This window comes from Balearica regulorum, chromosome 20 (assembly GCF_011004875.1).
Source record: "Balearica regulorum gibbericeps isolate bBalReg1 chromosome 20, bBalReg1.pri, whole genome shotgun sequence".
In the NCBI taxonomy this organism is placed as follows: domain Eukaryota; kingdom Metazoa; phylum Chordata; class Aves; order Gruiformes; family Gruidae; genus Balearica; species Balearica regulorum.
In genome coordinates, this window is record NC_046203.1 from 5,530,914 (window position 1) to 5,548,940 (window position 18,027).

At 41.5% G+C, this 18,027-nt stretch overlaps 1 protein-coding gene across 12 annotated transcripts in view; it reads left to right on the forward strand.

Annotated features, from left to right (window-relative positions):
- Window positions 1-18,027, forward strand: part of RALGPS1 (Ral GEF with PH domain and SH3 binding motif 1) — a 137,390-nt gene that overhangs the window by 16,120 nt on the left and 103,243 nt on the right. For 8 of the 12 annotated variants that reach the window (XR_012838505.1, XR_012838504.1, XM_075772647.1 and 5 more), the window contains exons 1-2: window positions 7,620-7,801; window positions 15,606-15,722. The gene's annotated coding sequence lies outside the window, so the exon portion shown is untranslated. Of the gene's footprint in view, window positions 1-7,619; window positions 7,840-7,966; window positions 8,617-13,760; window positions 13,863-15,605; window positions 15,723-18,027 lie in introns of those variants that run through there. The other 4 variants (XM_075772648.1, XM_075772652.1, XM_075772650.1 and 1 more) reach the window with 4 other exon arrangements.

The following is an 18,027-nucleotide window of genomic DNA, read 5'->3' on the forward strand; positions in this document are numbered from 1 at the left end:
CTTTTATTTGTATGGTTGTTTTTCATGATAAATAATTGAACAGTTTGAATGACTTGACTTGGTGTCATTATCTTGCAATATAAACCGGTAACCTCACAACTCCACACTTCATCACCATATGAAGTAAATGAAGCTAGCTAAGCTGATGCTGTAACAATTAATAACTTGCCATTAAGGATTATTTTATAGCATGAATTTTAAAATATTTATTCAAATGATATTTTACTCTTGTATTCACTTTGTTTTTAGATTTGTGACATGAATATTTCAGTGCTGCTTTATTTTGTTCTGATGAATTTGTTTCTTGCTTGTAAATTGCTTTTTTTATGGTATAAAGTCAATGGGAATTGCTGTTTGTAAATTAAAACGCTTCTAGAGCAAATCTATGGTGTCAGTGTCTACATTTAGATATTTAATTACTAGGGGACTTGTCTCTTGGATGCTTTTCCTGAAATGTTATAAAAAGTTGCAGTTTAATACTCACGTACCAACTAGGAATCAAAAATCTTTGGAGACAAACTACTCTTGAAGTTTCTCTTTTTTTGCCAGCGTTGCTTGTTTAGTTCTGAACAGACGAGCATTTGAGTTTTGCACTCCAAAACCTCGTCCAGCTCTCAGAGCAAGAGAAAACAGCAGGCCGGGGGTGGCAATCTGTCTGACACCAGCCCGAGGCAAGTCGGTTGGGCTGGGAGGTGACGCTCACCTTGTATGTTACGACGTTTAACAGCAGCGCCAATACTGTTCTCGGCAAGCGCAGGGTACAGCTCCTCCTGGCCCACAAGCTTCACTTCTAACGGGAGTAGCCAGCCAGTGCTTAGTTCCTTCCAGCCGATAGCACGGCCTTCGCGCGGTTCATGGCAGCTGCCCGGTGACAACTCCGGTGCCTTTGTAACAAGCAGCTTCTCGGAGGAGTTACTATATCCTCAGCCAAGTTGTATACTACCACTGGTTTGCTGAGCTAGACTTATCCCTCCTGGGACAACTGGGATTTTGCAGAAAGAATTTTTGGTTTATATTCATGAAAACACAGCTGATACTATTAAATTTGGTTAAAATTTACAAACATTGTTGCCAGTTTTTCATTGTGTGTGAGATGTATGCTAGCAAAGACTTCTGTAATAAAGCTGAATGACATTTAAATGAGTTTTAAACTCCCATGGCAGCAAAGGGTGTGTTTATATCATGGCAATGCAGCTGATGGATATCGTTATCTTGACTGGTTTGGGGGTTAGGGGCATGGGGGCTTTTTTGGCTGGCTGCTTGGTCCCTGGAGACCCTATGGGCAGATCCAGAATGAAGAACTATTTTAGCAAAACGTCTGTTCAAATCCCCTTGCTTCGAAGGTCTGAAAACTCAAGTAATGCAGAGTGGGGTAAACAAGACATGACTTAGGAGAGGAATAAATCTAATGGTGCTTTTACCTGGGGAGCAGAGACACAGAACATAACGTACTTCGTATGTTCCCCTCCCCACCTTTGTTTTGTTTTGTTTGAGTTGGTAGAATTGTTTTGTCTTGTCAGGTAGCCATAGAGGTTAGAAATAAGATGCAGCAAGATTGTGTCCATGGAGCTTGATGCGGTTAACTTTTCGAGCCAAGCTGCTCACCAGTTCCTTCAGAAAATACTTGCTGCGTTTCCTTCATTACAAGTTTCTATCCACAGACCAGTAACAGAATCAGCTTTAGCGGTTTCCTCAGCAGATCTGTGAGTTGGGAAGAGCGTAAGCTGATGTGATCCTCAACAATTGCATTATAAATGTCATAGATTTGTTTACAGCAGATAGTCTGCGCACTGGATGCTGGCACGGATGTTACATAGCACTGGGCACCTTGTGGAAATTGCTTTTAGCGTGCAAGTGTGCAGAAGGGGCTGCGCTGCGGCACCAGTCACAGGCCCCGGTATCTCTTAGTTATTTCTGTTTGAAGGCAAGTGGAAAGTTTCCTCCTTGATACGGCTGGCTGCTTTTTTACTTGCTTTAGTCAAGCGCAACACACACGCTGTATTTAGTTTACAATGCTATGCAAGCACAAAGTTGTGGGGTTCTAGATGAATTTACCCTTTAGAACAGACGCTGTTCCTAAGGGCACCAGACTGGTCGAGAGCGATGGGGGAAGGAAAAGTAAGTAGGAACTTCTTTCACCTAGAAGTGGTACATGTCTTGCGCTTCTGGAAATGTGTTTCTCGGTCAGAATGGGATGTGTCTTTGCACCATCACAGCAACATACGTGCATAATGTGTGCAACAGCATCTGGATAGTGTGCCCTATACAACGAGTAGTACTGTGAATTATAAAAGTAAGTTAAATGTTAATGCAATAAAACATCCTTTCAGTTAAATTGCCTTTTTTTTCTTGGTACTTTTAAAAATTGTATTCTTTTGAAAAGCACAAAATTGTAGCACTAGCAAAATGTAAATATGCCGCTATGGGTAGCGGTAAGCTACTGGTCCTGGTCACCTGTCCCAGAATGTAGTGGAGTTTGATCAAAGGCATTAGAGAAAAGTTGTGCTTTTATGAAGGCTCATACTTATATGTCCACTGTGCAAACTCAGCTTTTTTTCTCGTTAGTACGTGTATAGGAGCTAATAATGCTGAGTGGGCACAAGAGATTTCCCTTTCTGCCAAACATCTTAAGATCTGGTATCAGAAGAAAAGGGTAAAGTAGTATCAGGGAAGATCTTCTGCTGTATGATAGTGTAACAGAAGGCTTATGAAGGCAGTACAGAGCTCTGAGTAAGTGTCCCGTACTGCCGTGGTACTATAGATCAAACTCATGATTAAGGAAAACACATTCCTGTATGACTTCCCCAGAAGCCTTATACTGCACAAAAGACAACACATGTAAACAGGAGAGAAAAAGATAACAGGGGTTTTTGCTCAGAGGGGCGAGTCGCACCGTGGACTTTTTCTGGCATTGAAACAAAGGAGGGGTTTGAAGGATGATTTTTGGAGGCAATGTTGCAAGGTTGATGGAGAATTTGTCAGTATGAGGCAGTTCAGAGAAAGTACAAAGGTGCTTGTTTGAAAACATAGTAAGCAGGCAAAGGTCAGTGACACTAGCTGGCTATAAGTGAAAGTGATAAGAAAAAAGATACGCTGAGGATTAATGGCAAAGCCCTTCAAAGTAAAGATACACAATTGCTTTTGGAAGAGAAAACTTGGGAAAACAATGAAGGAATGTGACCAAAGCAACAAGATTAGAAAACTGTCTTTATATGTTTAACGAGTCCAAACTTGTCAAGCTAGTCAAATAAAGCTTGTCACATAAATCTTCACACTATGTAAAACACAGCGTCTATCACTTCAAGAGCCATTCATAATGCATCGGAAGACTTCACAGTATCTAAATAGTCTTTCTTAAGATTGGTTTGTCTCCTTTTATAGAGAGGAACAATCTTCTGATGCGAAGACAGGGAGTTCCACTGTGCTGAGATAGGAGACGACAGGTCAGCTGCCTGTGCAAACTGGCTGGTAGCTTCAAAGGACCCCTTGTCTGTTTTGTCCACGTGAAGATGTGGAAATAAGAGAAATTGTGGTGGTGTGTATCAGATTATTTTAAGATTTTAAAAATGTCTCTAGACTATCAGAATAATTCTGCTATTCTTTGCATTTAACACTTAGAAATTATTCAGGTTTAACTCCCTTTTTTTCTAGCTAACCATACACGCATTTTTGCTGCATTGGATTCTATCTTCATCTAGTTCTATCTAAGGATACACCATTGACCTTGGGTAGTTCATATTTGTTTAAAGTTGCAATCCATGGCAATAATTACAGTGCCATAGTACAGTATGTGTGGTTAAACTTCAACTTATCTGCTTGAGTTTGTCCCAAATAGCCTAAAGTATTTTCCAAGCAATTTCAGCAGACATCTCCAATAAAAGAGTTGTATTGCATTAACTAAAGTAACTTATTTCCAATGCACTAAAATTTGGTAAAGCCTGAAAAAGGTTTTCTCTACATCACTTTCAAGCAATGCTGACAAATGCACACACACACACAAAAAAGTTTGGTTACTGAAACTACTTAATAGTTCATCATTTTAGATAACAAACAGAACTTCTTGATCCAAGAGAACACTGAGCAGGAACTGCTTGTCAGAACTACTTTCATTTGGTTCATTTTTCCCACTTTTGTACACAGTATAACTTGCTTCCCTAAACCGTGCCTGTAATTTCAGTAGAATAAATATTATAACCAGGGACTTATCTTTTGTTTTATGGGTAGCCACCATTCTAAACCTACCCTAGCTATTGTGTATAGATGTTCTTGTAATATAAAGATTTATAGGATGTTGCTCGGCACTGCTCTATATCTCCTTTGCTGGAAATTACCATTTATGTAGCAGAGTCAGCAGAAGGAAAGATGTGGCCAATCCCATGTCAAGCCTTATGTGGGGATGGGATAAATATCAGAGGATAATAGAATTAAAAATCAACAGTAGAATTTTCGACAGAGTTTCTCTCAAAAACCTTTAAGAGTTTTTTTACTCTAAATGGAACATTAATTCTGAATTTAATTACTGACAGTTTCAGTGTCAATTTGTACTTATTTGCCCAGTGCCAGTATATCTTTGATGCATTTTGATGGTTTGCTATTTATAATGTTATTAATTCTATTTATAATAATTTATAATTCCCAGTATCAATACAGGCTGGGGGATGAATGGATTGAGAGCAGCCCTGTGGAGAAGGACTTGGGGGTACTGGTGGATGAAAAATTGGACATGACCAGAAAGCCAACCGTGTCCTGGGCTGCATCCAAAGCTGTGTGGCCAGCAGGTCAAGGGAGGGGATTCTGCCCCTCTGCTCCCCTCTCATGGGTCCCCCCCCGCAGCACTGCGTCCAGCTCGGGGGTCCCCAGGACAAGAAGGACATGGAGCTGTAACAGCGAGTCCAGAGGAGGCCACGGAGGTGCTCAGAGGGCTGGAGCACCCCTGCTGTGGAGACAGGCTGAGAGGGTTGGGGTAGTTCAGCCTGGAGAAGAGAAGGCTCCAGGGAGACCTTAGAGCACCTAAAGGGGCTCCAGGAAAGCTGGGGAGTAAACCTCACGTTTACTCAGATTGCTGACACATCTGAATTCAGCATCAATGGAAAAAACAGATTCTGAGATTGAATACTTGTTAAAAAGGTGCTATAGAACACCACTTTTAGCAAAGTGGGAGATAGAAGACAAAGATTTTGTAAAGAAGTTATGTTAAGGCGGCTAAGGAAAAAAATTGGTTTAGGTTAAAAAAACCCAAACAGTTCTATTCAACTGATCTTTGTGTACGTGCAGACACAGTCCACATTAACTTTTCACAAGGCAAACTTCTTGAAAACAGCTTGAGGGGAAGCTAGAATAGCCAATGTACCTGATATATGACATAATTTATTTTCTTTTAGCAATAATCAAGCAGGAAAAATGGAGCCTGATCCCATGGATGCCACATTTCATTAACTACATGAAATAGCATATTATAATTGTATTGTGCATGGATTTAGGAAAAATTTAAATCAAATACTCAATTGAATGTCAGTTGAACTATAGACAGAAACATTTCATTAAAGTTTTGGGAAATTATATGGCTAATGGCATTGTCTAAAGGGACATTATTCAGCTATGCATTTTGCCAGCCTTTTCAAATAACTCAGTACAGTACAACCCTAAATCTTGTCCATGCATCCACCAGAGGGTGCTGGCCAATTTTTTAAAATATGTGTTACATGGGGATAATTTAAAGTGGTGTACATAGCAGAAACCTGAAACAGGAACTAAAAAAGAAGTTTCCAGTCTTCATTTATTATGATACCCTCAACAGGAGCAGCTGCCAAGTAATTCCATTCTTAGCAGGGCAGTGTTTATAGCCAGGACTTCAGAGGGTGTCCTGCTGTAATGCACAAGACCTGTTCAGGCAGTGGACATTATCACTTTGCAGTACTTTAAGCATCATTTTAGAAACTCTGACTTAGAATCTCATCTTATTAGGATAAGAAGTAACTAGCTTTTAGATTTTTTTTTTATATACCAGTAGCTCTATATATATATTTTTTTTTTTTAAGAGGGCTGTAGCCCACGAACTGCTGTTTTAATATCCTGGCATAGTGATATAGGACAGAGTGGAAAACATTTTGCCAGAGAATCCGGTACTCTTGCTCTTGTGGGAGCTGCTGCTAGAAGTTTTAGAGTAAAGTGTATGTAGCTTAGCAGTACCAATAGGATAAACTCTAATCTATGCCTATGAAATGACTGGAGATTCATATGAAATTCATTCTTCAGCCTTTTGGTGGGGGACAGGACACAACCTTAGGGAAAATACCTTTCCATATAGCACATTTGGCTTTGATGTGGACATTGGAGTTGTAAGCATCAGTATTCACAAGCAGATCTCAAATCTGTGTTTAAAGTTATTTTTATAGTTTATTCTGAAACGGAATCTTTCTGTTTTCAAAAGAAAGCTCATACATGTTTAATTGGGATGTTTGAAGATGTTTAAACTGCTCTGGATTTGATAGTCGCCGAAGACCTTTAGTAACTAGGAGATTGGGAAGTCAACTTCCAAATGTATTCTGTACACCATGCAGCCTCAAAACTTCCTCTGAGTGACCTCACTAGGCTTTTGTTCTGTCACGTACAAAACTTCCGTCTGATGGACTGGAAAGCAATCCTGCACGTAGCTATCAATCCACAGAGCAAATGTTTACCCTGTAGTGATGCTTGCGGACTACCTACTCACTGAACGTTGCTTTAGAGAAGCTGTAATTGAGAGACAGATGCACCCTCCTTTTGCCATGTAGCTTCAAGCAGCGAAGGTTACTGTACCGCTTCTGAGAGTTAAAGCCTTTACCTGGCAGCAAGTGTAACCGTATATATTCATACCTCTGGCAAGCGCAGAAATGCGATGGCTGTGAAACCGTGCCAGTGGGGAGCAGTGGCCTTTATACCCACACACAGAAATCCCGTGACTCCCAAAAGAAATTGGTGGAAATGTGATTGGTGGAAATGTTCTCACTTTCAAGTATCTTCACGAAGCCCACGAAGCCCTATGTCGTTGCCTTGGAAGGAGACGTTACTGTCACTCTTGATGACTCCGGCTCTACGTGCTGGTGCCTGAACCTGCACCCAGGTTTGGTGTTTGGGTTTGAGCTGTGCATTGGGAAAGACAAGTCAAAGGCCGTACCGCGACAGGTGATGAGCAGGTAAAAGACAACTGATTTTTCGTCTCTGCTCACAGACCCGGCCGCGTCTCCTCAGGGAGCACTTCAACCTGCCGCTCGGGGAGGTTCGAGGGCAGGAGGGAGCACGGCCACGTCGCTCTGCCTGGCCTTCCCAGGAGCCCGGCCTGCGGCCCGCCGGGCCCGTCCCGCTGAGGGGCCACCCTGGCGCCCTGACCCCGCGGCCCGCCTCGTCCCAGGGAGCCGCTGACCGCGCCGCGGCCCCCCCCGAGCCCGCAGCCCCCCCCCAGCTCCCGCCGGCGGGGACGGGCGCGGCCAAGGACGTCCCAACGCACCTGCGGGCGGCGGCGGCTCCTGCGCAGTGGCCGCGCGCTCACACGCTCCCGCCCCGCGCCCGCGCCGATTGGTGAGCGCTCCCGTGCGGAGCAGCGATTGGCCGGCGGACCCGTCAGTCCGGCGCGCCCCGTCCCCTCCCCTCGATCCCCCTCGGCGGGCCTGGGCCTCGTCCTCGGCGGCTGCGGCGGGCGGGGGGCTCGGTGCGGCGGGCGGGCGGCCTGCGGCCCTGAGGGCGCCGCCCTGCCCCGGTGCCGGCGGGGTCCCCGCGCCGAGAGGGCTCGTGGGCGGTGCTGGGGGCAGCCGTTCCCGGACAGGTGAGACGTGGACGAGCCTTGCGTGCCTGCCGGGACAGGTGGGACCCGGCTGCCTTCTCACCCCCCCCCCTTCCCCCCACACTCTGGCGCGGGGCGGCTGCGCTCGCCCTGCCCTGCCCTGCCCTGCTCCGTCCCGCCGGGCTGCGGACCCGTCCGCCGCAGTCCCCCTGACCGCCGTCGTCCCCGCTTCGGGCGTGTGCCGCGGGCGGAGCTCTGCGGCGACGGGCCCGGCCGAGAGCCCATCCTACGGGGCGCGCCCGCTTGCGGGAAGCCCGCGGCTCCCGGCTCTCCGGAGGGGCGGCGAGCGCGGAGCGGAGCGCAGCCCGTCTCTGCCGGCGGAGGTGGCGCGGCCTCCGGCGCGGCCCGCGGGCAGGTGCGCGGGGGAGGGGGGCCGCGCCGCTCCCCTCGTCCTCCGCCGCGAGGCCCTTCCCTGTGGGCGCCCGTTCCGGGCTCGGGCTCCACCGGGCTCTGGCTGGGAGCAGCCGGCGGGTGACCCGCGTTGCAGCTGCGCGGCCTTCCGGCGGCGGGGCCGGTACGGCAGCCCCTCGGGAACGGCCTCTTGGCCCGTCGCCTCCAGGCGCTGCGCGGACAGCCGTGCGGCGTTCTCCTGTTGGGCCAGACGGCCGCACCGCCTCGGCTGCCCGCGCCGTTCGCCCCCTGCCCCGCGGGCACGGCCGGCCTGCTGTCAGTCCCGCCAGCTCGGACGCGGGAGCGGCCGCTGTCCGTGTGCGCCGTCCGTGGAGATATTTCACGGGTTGGTTGGACTCGCAGGGCTTGGAGGGTGTGATGAAACGGGGTAGCGACTGCTTGGGCGTGTGGATTCAGAGGGTGCTGTGCTTTTCGAGGCTGGCGGGCAGAGTAGTCTTTCCAAGGGGTGTGTTTGTTGTGCAGGGTGATGGGGGGAGCAGGTGAAAACCGCCTGAGTTTGGCCACATCCTCTGTTGGACTTTTAGGATAAATTTGAAAACTGTTTGCATATCGTGTGAATGATGTTGGGCAGATGCTGTTAAGGAACCTTGGTTGGCTGAGATCTCTTTTCAGATCACTTAAAATAATTTTTGGTCTGGTTTCAGCAGGCTTCGATATGTCTATGGTTTTGGCATGCAGTGGAGAAGGAACCGTTGTTGAATTCTCATTTGCAGAACCGTGGCATGCCTTTTGCCAGTAGTCTGTTGTTCAGAACCCAAGAAAATGGAGCATGTGTAGTCTCTTGTCTTATTTATTATTGAAAAAAAATAAATCTGGGTTGATCCCTCTTATGATGGCGAAAGATATTCCTTGCCTTGAAGACCTTACAGTTAAATGTAGCAATCCGTGCCTTTTATGTCCAACAGATGCTTTTAAAGTCAGATTTGTTTTCTTGTTGAACGTTCATGCTGTGCCTACTAGTTACTCTTGATGTGTGAGAAGGACAGGAAGAATGTTTAAATAAGGACAGCACTATGCGTGCTTGTTTATTCATTTTCTGTAAGTTGTCCACCCTGCATGGTGTAGCACCAGTTTGAAGAAAAATATTAGAAAAACTCTTATTTTAACCATGTTATTTTATTAATTTTTTCTGTTTATTTACCTTATTTTAGTAAAGGGGTGACTTCTAGAAATCAAGGCAGTATTTATGACTGTTGCTTTTCGTTCTATGTAAACTTTATTTCCAGGCTCTTAGCATTTTGTAATCAAACTTTACATGTGGATACTAATGAGCACTTTAGAAAATGAAAGATATTTTAATGTGTCACTTATACCAATGTAAAATATCTTTAAAGCAAGCATATAGGAAGCACAGCTTTTGTTGGACTATGAGACTGAGAAACTTACTCTTTAAAAAAAGTCTTTAAATGGCCATAATTGCTATATTTTCTATTCCATTCAGTGTTTTCTGTGACTAACAATGGTGAAATTAAATTGTATTTATTTTTAGTTTTTCAGTTTTCTTTAATACGTTGTATTGACAGTCAGGGAAAGCTCATTTTTCTAAACTGCCAAAAACTATGGTGCTTGGGGTTTTTTTGTTGGGTTTTTTTTTTTTAATTAAACTTAAATTTTCAACAATGTTTCTCTGTCTAAGACTTTTATTCTGCAAATTTTTGCTCCCATTTTTCATCATACTTGGGGTATTAGCGCATATGGAATGGTGGGGTGGATTCAACAGAGAGATCGTCCCATTCAAAAATCATGCATTCCATTCCTGTGATGCTTGAGAAGAGTAACACTTTTCAGCAGCAGCTCAAAATGACTCAGTTTCAAAATGGAGGTGCTTAGAAGCAAAAATGAGTGTATAAAAATGGGAGTAGGAGAACTAGGTAGATAGTGTAAATTGGAATTTTCGAAGTACCATAGATGGAATAAGTAACCAAAGGTTTTGGAGCTGGTTGTACTTACTAGAGCTCAGGACCGGAAGGAAGAATTGTTACCTACTCTGGAGGAAGTCTAGCAGTATGTTTGTCTATTGATAGGCAAATTTGGGAAAACCATTAATGTCTTTATAATTGGGGGTTTTTTCCTTCTGGTAAGAAACAGGATGTTCTATCAGATAAGGACTACTAAATATTTTCTGGTTAATAAATGTCAGTATCTCCTGAGGATAAACAATTTAAAAGTCTGAGAACCAGATTTCTTCTTAAATTACTAGATGCAAGTTGAGTCCTGATTGTGAAGACTGAGAATTCTAGTGTTGAGCTGATGAAAGGCAAGTGCTCCAGGAAGCTTATTCCGTAATGTTACCTTAGATATCCATATCAAACAAAATAGTGGGGGAAAATAGGATGGGCTTTATTTAATAATATGTTGAAGAACAGAAATACTGGGGCAGTTAGGCAACATGGTTCTGTGAGAAATTGGTCTTGCTAAGCAAACCTAACTTTGTTCTTGTATGCAACGTAGGTTGAATTGGCCAAGGTAACTAAGTAAAAACTATAAATATGTTTACCTAATCAAGCAGTCTAATACTGTGTGATACTCAGGTTTAAAAAAATAACAACGTATTATCATTTTAGTAACAAATACAGTAAGTGGTTTACTGTCTGTCCAATAGGTCAGTACTAGCTGCTTATGAAAGAACCATTTTTTAATAAGAATACATCTACAGGGAGTTGCACTAGGTCTGGCAGTGCACAACTTCATCAGTGCAATAAATTTTTGAATGGCATGGTTAACATTTGTAAATGACGTAACTCGTTAAAAACGTGAACAGTTAAGATAGTTAAACTGAACAGGGCGAAGTAGACCACTGGGCATGCTATGTATTTCAGTAGAATTTGTGTTAAGGTCAAACAGATTTCTATATTGAAGAAAAGGAACTGTAGGCTTCATTTAAAGTACAAGGGAGCGTGTTTTGAGGGGCAGACATTCTGTAAATGATGCAGGTAGTCAAAATAGGTAAGCAATGCAATGAGAAGGAAAAAAGGATTAATTGTCTCTCAAATAAACAAGGAAGTAGTGAATGGAATTAGGAAGAAGATTTTAAGTTCTGACGTATTTGTGAAAATGATACTGGATTATAATGCACAGTTTCGGTATTCCTCATGTTAAAAAAGAAGGTAAAAGTTCTGAGTGCCTCAAAATTAGCAGTAAAAAATGTTTTAAGAATTTGCAAGGAGAGACTTAAAGAGCAGGATCGGGCTAATCGATTAAATGCAGGATGAGGGAGGATCTTGAACACAGAGGAGAAATGTTTGCTGCAGTCAGCCTCTTCAAGATAGGCAAGAGAGGTTTCTATGTGAACATCAAAGTGATCAGAAAAGTGTTAGTGGTAGGGATTTATGTGAGAAGACCAAAGAGCAAGTATACAGTGGGTGTATATCTTAAGTGTGGTATTCTATCCCCATCCTCAAAAGTGTGTGAGAAAATCAGAGAAGCTGCAGCGAGGGGCAGTGGGGCTGAACTGAAGGATGTGATTGACTTACAAGGACTAAACTGTAGCTTGGTTAGGAGCCCTCAGCCTACAAGAGATGTCTGAGAGAGGGTATGGTATCTTTCTAACATCAGGAACTGCGAAGGTAAACAGGAAAGATTGTTTTTTTACTTGTCATCTTTGATGCAAGAACCAGAGGGCATAAAATAAAACTAACAAAAGCTAGCTTCAGGAGCAGACATTTTTCATAAGAACATGAATTTTCTCACAAGCTGCAGAACTTCTCATTGGAATATGTTGTAGATGCTGCAAGATTTGCAAAAAAAAAAGCCCCCAAACCTTTGTATATTTGCAAAGCAACTACATTTGTAAGAGGGTAATCTAGAGGGGGGGAGTATTAGGTGTGAAGACTTTTATCTGTGACTTAGGAAGTCCCTGAACTGCAAATCATGATAGACTGGTAAAAATATTTTGAGGAAGTAATGCTACATTGTTCCTCTCATCTTGTGGTTTTGGGTATGTTCTACCTATGAACCAGTGTGGAGTTTGGAAGCTGTGCTACACAGATGGTTAGGTTCTCCTGGTACAGCTGCTGTTACGTTCAGAGTACAAACAAATGAAACTGAAGCCAAAACACTTCAATTAAGAAATTAGGATGCAGTTCTGGAGCAAGAAAACAGGAGACTTCAGATCTCTCTGTTCTATTTCAGGAAAATCAGCCTGTCTTCATTTTAAGAGAAACTTTTGAGGCCAACACACAAACAACTGGGTGAAATTTAAAGACCTGACAATCAGACTAAGTGATTTTAATGACTTCTTACAGCTTAAATTGTTGTGAGTAGAAGTTTAGACATAATAGCGATGTAACGAATCGTAGAATATCCTGCGTTGGAAGGTATCCATGAGGGTCAAGTCCCAACTCCTGACTCCACACAGGACAACCTAAAAGTTAAACCCTATATATATAAGCATTGTCCACACATTTCTTGAACAACTATGTAAAACTTAATGTAAGACATTTAGGGTGGGATATGGAACAGTATGCTTAGGTATTGACAGACTCTAGTGTGAACTGAAATGATGTCAAGGAAAACACACAGCTTTTAGAACAAGGAATTATTCTAGTCATAGAATAACATAAATTGGAAGGAATCTCCAAAGAAAATCTTGTCCAAATTTAGAGCAGGTTGCTCAGCATTTTCCTGAGTTTTGAATTTTGAGATTCCATAACCTCTCTGGGCAACTTATTCCAATGCCTAAGCATTTTCATTATGAATATTTTTTTTTTCCTGATGCAGGACTGGGATTTCCCTTCCTGTGACTTGTCTCTTTTTGCCTCTTGTCTTTTCATTGCTTGCCTTGGAGAAAAATCTGGTTCCATCTTTTTTGTAATTTCCCATTAGACAGTTAAAGCCAGCAACAAGATCAGTCCTTAGGATAGGCATTTTAAGATTAACAAACCCAGTTCCCTCAGTCTCTCCTCTTGCCTCTGAGCTATCTTATTTTTTTTGTCAACGAAAGCCTAACTTTCACTTCTTTAAGTCATATATATTCTGTTTCCTAAGCAAAATGCTAGATACAGTCTACAGCCAGATTTGTTTTCTGAAATGACATTAGGATGGCTTTCAGGAAAATTCTCTCATTTCAACAGACTAATGCTTGGTTTAATATTACTTTACTAGCTTTAGGTTTATCTTGTAAATGCCATCTTCATGTGATAGAAAGAGTGGAAAGGTTTAGGTTTTGTTTTTTTTTAATACCAATTAGTGTTTTCAGATTTTACCAGTTGCAGAATTTTTTTATTCAATGTTTATGTTAATGTAGACTCTGCTTCCGTGTTTTAGCAAAGCATAGCTGATCCCTTACCAAAGGAAAGAAGACTGCTTAAATAACACAGTTAAACTATGCTGCTTTCAATTATTTTTTTTAACTACATCTGTTGATTTCATAAGCAGTCAGAAATAGATACTCAGAAGTATTGCATCTCTTAAGTACAAGTATTTTTAACTATGAAGGTAAAGTAGTTTAAGTATTAAAAAAAGGTGTTTGTTTTTTCACATTTGGATCTGACAGCAATTTCCTATTTTGCAGAAATTTCTCCAGAATAAACATTTAGATACTCTCTTACAGAAACATGTTGCACCAAAGAAATTGAGGAAAATGGAAGGTTAATGGAAGCTTTAGTAGCTCCTTTAGCAAATAATATGAAATGTAAGGATTTTGTACTATTTTACAGTTACCTAGGATGATGTTTGATATTATCTAATTTTTATAGTTTTTTTCTGATTGCTGTCATTCCTTCATTATACATAGTCCTAAATATTTTCCTTGGCTCAAAACTTTTCAACTGTAGTGGATAACTGGATCATTGTAAAAAAATCTTTTTACTGGGTTTGTTGTGTGAAACACATACTTCAACTTGAATGAATATTAGTCTTGTTAAAAGTTATTCAGTTAATTTGTGGTGAGATGCAGAGGTCTTCTTTAATACAGAATTAAAAGTATTGATGATTTTTTTTCCAACAAGAAGCTCTTTTTTCCCCTGTTTGTTAATGTTATCATGGACTTCTGTTTGCTGACATCAGGTGGTGTGTGTATCTGTTCTTGATAAATTCTGTCTGCTTACTTGATGTCTGTCTTCAATACCAAATGACCTTTGACTATTAACAGCATGGGGGAGGTGGAGAAACAGGAAGAATTAATGCTGCCTAATTGAAAAGTTCAGATGCACTGGAGATTGCCAGCACACAGTTTGCAAAGGCAATTTTTTTTTTTAGACGTATGAAAATTTTACTTGGAAAGTTAGTTTTCGAAGCCATTCAGAGTGAAAGAAGCAGACAGAATAGAGGGCCCACACAGATACGCACACAAAACAAAAACTTAAGGGAAGTTGCCAGGGAAGAAACAAATCTGAGATGGGCTGTGAAAATGCATTATGTCTGTAATTTTGGTTGAAATATTTAAGTGGATGCCAACTCATTTGTAACTTGTCATTTTGATTCTTTTATGAATTAGGATCATTTGCTCATGCAGGGAGTGTTTGCTGTATATGTACTCGGAGTTTGGATGAGTTTTGAGTGTATGAATAATACTACTTTCCCAGCAAAAGCTAGCTTGCTTTGATGCCCGTAGGAATTACATGTATTTAAAGACTAGAAGATACACTTTTTTGTAAGTGGAGGCTACTTAACAGTAGGACAATAGGGACTGTAGTAGAGGCACAGTAGTAACACCATGTGATTTGCAGTGATTTTCAACTTTATCAACACAACATGGGCTGTAATGGAATTTTCATGTCGGTTTCCACATGAAAGTATTTTATTTTTGAGATTATTTTCTTCTCATTTCATGTGTAATTTTCTTAAATATTGACTGTTATAAAAGTTGGTATAAGGCAAAAGAGGAGAAAAAGGGAAGGGCGGTGTCTAAATACCACCTGAGCAAGTTACAGGAACAGTTTTTTCTCAGGTTTGTTGCTGATCGTGTTTGGCGGAAGAGCTGTGGCGCTTAATTTGCTGATACAGAGAAAGAATGATTGTATTTGTTGTGTGTCCATTCTGCTTTGTTTAGTTAAGTCCTGAGGAAAACAAAGTGAGAATGAGTGGCATTTACCATTTGTAAAGCACCTTGAAAGAAGTGATTAAAACCAATAGCCGCACCCATATCAGCTTGGACCTTGTGTTGATTGAGAGCGAGGAAGAGTTACAGGTACATATTTGGAGAATAGTTAATTATGAAATTCCTAATATGTTGCTCTTCCCTCTATGATGTGTTCTTTAGAGTCTTGGAATTTGTCATGTACCAATGAAACTAGAATGGGGAACTAGCCATCAAAGCTGGGTGGCAGAGCTTAGAATAAAAGTACCAGAGTGCATCTTTCAGGAATGTACAGTTTGAGAAGAACTGAGCTATGTAATAAAAGTCACCATAATCCTGTTTCTTCTTACTTTACAGGAATGTCATGCTTTTAAACAAGAGAGAAACCTCCTGAATAGCCAGAGCTAGTCCCAACAACCAACTGATGGAGGTGTTCAGCAAAATGGGTTGAGTGCAGAACTACCTTATTCCACTGTAAGTATGCAACTGTAATTAAAGTCACAAGCATTTTCCTGTTTTATACTAAAGATTACAGAAGTGTCTGTCAGTTCTCTTCTGTTTAGAGAACCTAGAGTCATATTAGAGTCATGATAGTATTACACTGTAGTACAGCAAATATATTTTTCTTTTCCTGTGAATGTTTTATTGAGATTCCCCTAAAGTATATCTCTGCTAAACATGTATCTTGTTCTTCTGGCCAATGCAAGTGAGCAGACTTGCTTGAAGGGTAGTGGCTTTTGAGGGAGGACTTCTGCTGGAGGGAGAGCTGCAGCTCTGTGTTGATGTGGATCAAGATGGTATTGGGTTCTTAACCTGTGTGGTTTTTTATTTAATATTTGTTCTTTGTTAAGTATTGCTTTTGTAGTTACTGTTGCTAACCTAGAAATATTTTTCACTTTGTTCCCTTCAACATTATACAGCAGTGCTTTCTCCCTTTTCTCTTCGTTTAATATAGTAGTCTTTCAGTTTCTTAGAATTTGCTAAGATGGAGTCTGTGTTCATGTTTCATTTACATGAAGTAGTTGCCAGTTAACATAGTGTTAAAAGTTGATTTTTCTTTTTCCTCAAGTGCCAACAGGCAGCCTCCATGAGCTGCTTGGGTAAGGGTGACTCCTGCAGAATATCAACTGCATGTAGTCTAAATTAAGATAAGGTAATACATCACAGCAAAACTCCCCAGCTGCATTATGGGAAAGAAGCGGCCACTGAAATAACAATACAGTGTTCTTTTACTGTTCCAGGAAAGTAAGATCAGCTTTTCAAGGACATTACTTCTAAAAGGTGTCAGTGGGAGACTAGATTGGAGAATCCGGTCTGATAGCCTGCTTGAATTGATGTGTGTATTACAGTCAAGTTGTCTGTGGGAATGAGGATTGCTTCCAGACCAATTCATTTTAAACCAGTCTTCTGAGATCATGGGGTAGATCTCTATGCTAGATTTACTGTCAAAGCCTAAAGGAAGCCTGAGACAATTTATAGTAGTCTGATGCTCTTGAGAAGTGTCTTACCTAACTGAATAATCAGCTCTGGGACCTGTACGCATAAAGCATTCAGATTCTTGCACCCAATACTTTAAAATTTTGGAATGTGCATTTCTATATCTACTTCTATATCTACATTGGATTAGACTTCACATCAACCAAGTTGTGACACTTTCTCTATTTATTTCCATTATTTTTCTAAGGGATGCTGTAAAATAGGTTCTCAGAGTAATTGCGTAAAAAATCTGAAACCTAGAAACCACTTTATTCCATTTTCATTTCTTAATCTATCAAAGATGAGTACGTAATCTTTTCCGAGTTACAATTAAATATTAAAACAAAATATTTAAGACGTTTTGAAAACAGGCCTGCAATAAGTTAAGAGTCACTGCCACCTAGTGGAACGTTGAAGACTGTGAAGTGTTCTAAAACTTGATTAAAGATTTGGAGAGGAGAGTCGACAGGTTTTTATGGTTGACACAGAATGAGAGATTCCAGGTGGCAGCAAAGGATGCTAGCTTTCTGTTTTTGCAGTACCTTATAGTTCTTCATTTAAGAAATGCAACTTTTTTTTTTCCTCCCCCATTTATAGTAGAACATGTGAGATATTCCTGCTGACTTCTAACATTTGAACACAAAACCAGCTTATTATTAATGGCACACTGGGACGCCGCAAAGGCTGTTATGCCTTTGTAGCAAATATTGCGAATACTAGTCCTTACTAATTCCTCTCTATAATATATTGTTTATATACTGTTTCAAAATATGTTAATGATGTTTAGTGTGACAGGCAAGGTATCTTCTAATCTTGAGACTGGTACTAATATGAAACTTCAACTGGTTTTGCTGAGAAATTTCGATCAGAATGCAATGTTTGACTAGAAATTACTACTTTATTTGGGAGGCATTTTTGTTGGTTTCACAATGAAAATGGAAAGCTCGGCTTGCAGAAGCAGAAAATACACTCCAGATGCCAGTAACTTACCATAATGCAGCTTTGTTCTAACTTGGGGAGGAGTGTCTGCAACACTGTGGTGTGGGAGCTTCACATCAGGCAAACTAAAGGGAGGGTGTAGGTCACCTTGCCATTTCCCAGCAAATCCATGTTTGTATGACAAATTAACAGACTATTTACTGGTTCCCGTTTTGCTTACGGATGTTTACTGCAGCATCTGGGCTTTGATTTCATTTTGCCAGTGCTGGTGGAACTCGGCAAGTATGGTTGTGTACTTAGTAGTTTCTGTTGCTCAAGAAAGTGATTTTCAGCATTAAAGCTTTTGTTGATATGTGTCCTGTGT